Here is a 4,077-nt window from a genome sequence, read left to right as displayed (position 1 = left end):
TGACTTTTCGATATGCTGAGTCAAGGGTTCCGAAAATCATTTCTTTCTCGATTTCTTCACATCTTTCGTGCTGCCACTTCGCCTCAGCTTCCCTTCGCTTTCATGTAATACAGATGGGTAATATCACTGTTATTGCATGGTTCGTTTGAAAACTGATTCTTCTTGACAAGCAATGCGATCATTCTCACAGGGTTCTTGAATCCCGATGTTTCCAAGTTCTCCTCTTCTATCCTACCAGCCTTCCTCGTGACCAGCAACTGGTGAGGAATCCTTTTGTTTACGATCGTTCGTTCTCTTGCTTCTCAATTGCGGATTTCTTCTCTGGAGTGTATGGAATTATTACACAAATGGTTGCTATAGATTCCTGCCCTGTCTTCCTCGGTAAGTTTGAATCCGATTCTCCGCAAGGGTACACAATTTAGTGGCGGTTTCGGACTCTTGAGTCGTGGCCCTTGACTCTAAGTGTGTTTATATTCCGTTGGCATGCAACAGCCAGGTGACACACTTGCGATTATATCGAATGCAGACGTGCCATTATATATGAATGTCTTCTTTCCGTGGCCGGCTTGGGTGGCCGAGCGGTTCTAGGCGCTACGGTCAGGAACCAGGAGACCGCTACGGTCGCAGGTTCGAATCCTGCCTCGAGCATGGATGTGTGATGTCCTTAGGTTAGTTAGGTTTAAGTAGTTCTAAGTTGTAGGGGGCTGATGACCTCAGAAGTTAAGTCCCATAGTGCTCAGAGCCATTTGAACCATTTTTTGTTCTTTCCGTATCCTCACTTTGCCCCATTCGTTTTCTGCTATCGCTGCTCTCCATCATTCTCTCCGTGGAACGACTTCCATTGCTTTTCATGCGATCCTAATCGTCTTCTTCGCTCCGTTGCGTCTGATTCCTGATTCTCTAGTACTTCGTGAGTTCTGTATGCTGTTATTCTCTCCGATGTTTGAAATATTTGTTGTTCTTTACATCCGTTTTTTATCATATAGCTATCACAGTCTTCGTGCAGCAAACCGCTTGCTGTACTTTTTCGTGACTAGTGCATTTTTCCCTGGGCCTCGTCCTTCAGTACGAGCTATCTTTCTGTCTTTCTTTCCTTCGATTGCCATATGTTATGATTGTGTTGCTGTCTGCCGAACTTTTGTTAACTCGTTCTTGATATCGCCTATATCTCTCCTTAAGTCTTTCTCGAACTTCCGTCATTACTATTCAGCTTCCCGTTTGTTTTAAAAATTCTTTATTTTCTTTCCTTTCATTCCGCCTTTCCTCTTCTGCCTGAATTAAAAATTCAAAAATTGTATCGATTTGTGTACTCTTTATTTTTACTAATTTTGCCGTAGACGAAAGTGAACTTATAAAATTATGTCGCTCTGTTGCCGAACCCAATCTCTCCTTACTTCTTACCGTCGTGTTTTGGATGCTAACTCCTCCTCCTACGTGGTGTGAACGTGCTCCCATGTCATCATCGCTGGCATCGCCCACATCGGACAATTCCTGACAATCTGTTGCTACTTCCTTCATATTGTCTCAACTTTTGCCTGACTGATCTGCCCAAAAGTCGATCAGTTCATCTCCGAATTCGTCCATCTCCCAGTTTTGTATTTGTTCCAGACATAAATCTCTATTTTTACTCTTGTTACGGTCTAGCCACGTTTTGCTCATCGTTATCATTCATGTGATGATTTGCTGTTAGCTATCACAAACCTATGTCAAAATTGCTTAGTAACCGAAAGTAAAAATCTCCCCTATATTAACAAATACAACATTATAAATAACATTTTCAAAAGAACAATGCCAGTACCAGCACTACAAACGATACAATCACATGTTACAACCACAGACCATAACACACAAAAATTATTCACCTAAACGTATATAAGTATTAGTAAATTTGCACTAACTAGTACAGTTACCACATAACGAAGGACTCGGCCGGCTTGGGTGGCCGAGCGGTTCTAGGCGCTTCAGTCCGGAACCGCGCGACCGCTACGGTCACAGGTTCGAATCCTGCCTCGCACAAGGATGTGTGTGCTGTCCTTAGGTTAGTTAGGTTTAAGTAGTTCTAAGTTCTAGGGGACTGATGACCTCAGATGTTAAGTCCCATAGCGCTCTAAGCCATTTGAACCATTTTGAACAAAGGAGTCACAATCCTATCGTTTGCAATTAAGTAGTAATTAATTGAAAATTATCGTTGATCAAGTTTGAATTTATTAATCAAAGCATTACCATAGTAGGTAATGACTGCTGTGCAAGATTTAGTTAGGTTAGGTTTAAGTAGTTCTAAGTTCTAGGGGACTGATGACCTCAGATGTTAAGTCCCATAGCGCTCTAAGCCATTTGAACCATTTTGAACAAAGGAGTCACAATCCTATCGTTTGCAATTAAGTAGTAATTAATTGAAAATTATCGTTGATCAAGTTTGAATTTATTAATCAAAGCATTACCATAGTAGGTAATGACTGCTGTGCAAGATTTACGCAACAGTTATTGGCTGACTACTTTACAGAAGTTATAAAATCCTAGATGCTGACAGGGTCGGCAATTTATGCAAGATATCTTGCTGATGGGCAGCGATGTGAGTGACTCTTATCAACCTCTGCCTCTCAATAGCTCTGGGACACAGTCACCGCTTCAGTGACACAACTATGAAAGCCATGTACAAAGGATATGAACGCAAATTGCCTTAAATTTGACCCAGAGTAATGACACAGAAGAGGTTGTATTTCTCACTAAAAGACTGCTTCTATTATCTCCTACATACGTAAATAAAATTATTAAATACGATTATGGCGTCTTGTAAAGTTGAATGAAAGAGAAAGTTAAACATAACGATAGATTTTTTTCATAAAAACACATGGAAAATGGAATGTTGGTCAACATAACACTCTGAGTATACTCCATCTAATATTCAAAAATTAAAATGAGCTGATTGATAGTTGACAAAGTTGACACAAGGATACTCTATGTAATATTCAAAAAGTAGAAATATCTGACTCACTGATGACAAAGTTCAATCAAGATCTGTTACTCGATTTTAATTGCGACTTTAAAGGTAATAGCTCTATCGACTATGATTAGTACAACTGACAATGATTGTGAACTGAACTCAGAAATGAACTGTTACAATGTATGTGAATCAGACAAAGGCATGTGGAAACGTAAGACGATTTTCACTAATGATGACTAGAGCAGGTGCTGCAAAACGCTCACGATTTACATTTTGAAAACTTTAAATGCGCTCGGTTACACAGTGAACCTCTGTCACCTCCTCTCGTTTGGTTCCATCTTAGGCCAGATTTCAACTCCAGAAAGGAAACCCCCTTTACATCCAGACAATTCACTCCAATACGAATCATGATCCAATATCAATTCCGTCCGCACTCTTGCACGGATCTTGACCGAATATCAGTACTGTCCTTCCCTATCTCTCAAGCACTCGGAAAGCTCGATGTGGAGTTTTTATTAATAAATTAAAAACCACCAATCGAAAACGAGGGAAACGCTTCACGTACTGTACAGGTTCCCTCCATAAGAAGGCAAAAACTACTTGGAGAAATCGATTTACGGAGAAACACCACAGCATTCTTGGCCACCCAGCGTCCCACCACCGTCAGTTTTTCCGAGAAATATTTTCGCCAACAAGCTGATGCCGGTATTGGCGGAAACAAGAGACAATATGAGGCCTCCTGCTGAAACGGACCGCGCCTCAATTTGCCCAGGAACAACTACCACTCTCACACTCCCATGCAACTTCTGCAATACAAGTTGTGCATTCCTCCTTTGGCTACAGAGACAATACAACTGAGCCTCTGCTGCTGCCTCTCCACTCCGTGACTCGGCCTGCGTTCCTTGTGATGGGCACTGCCATGCTAAAGAGCCATCCAGCTGCCCTTTGACCAGTTGCGTTCAATTCAGCCTCACCTACCACAGCAGTGGCTGCCCAACCAAACAGGCACTCGTCTCCTCAAACTTAAATGACTGCATGCAACTAGCTAGGGTTGAATTCAGCGTTACGCTGAACTGTCAACTCTCTCAAATAATCACAACGACCATAGAAAACAAGATTATCAACTCGACAGA

At 41.6% G+C, this 4,077-nt stretch overlaps 1 non-coding gene across 1 annotated transcript; it reads left to right on the top strand.

Moving 5' to 3' along the window:
• The first annotated feature begins 564 nt into the window (after positions 1-564).
• Positions 565-648, top strand: Trnap-agg (transfer RNA proline (anticodon AGG)). The gene has a single exon. It is a non-coding gene; the product is annotated as a tRNA-Pro (tRNA).
• The last annotated feature ends 3,429 nt before the right edge of the window (positions 649-4,077 follow it).

This window comes from Schistocerca nitens, chromosome 7, assembly GCF_023898315.1.
Source record: "Schistocerca nitens isolate TAMUIC-IGC-003100 chromosome 7, iqSchNite1.1, whole genome shotgun sequence".
In the NCBI taxonomy this organism is placed as follows: Eukaryota; Metazoa; Arthropoda; class Insecta; order Orthoptera; family Acrididae; genus Schistocerca; species Schistocerca nitens.
Note: the sequence above shows the minus strand (reverse complement) of the source record. Positions and strands in the feature narration are given on the sequence as shown.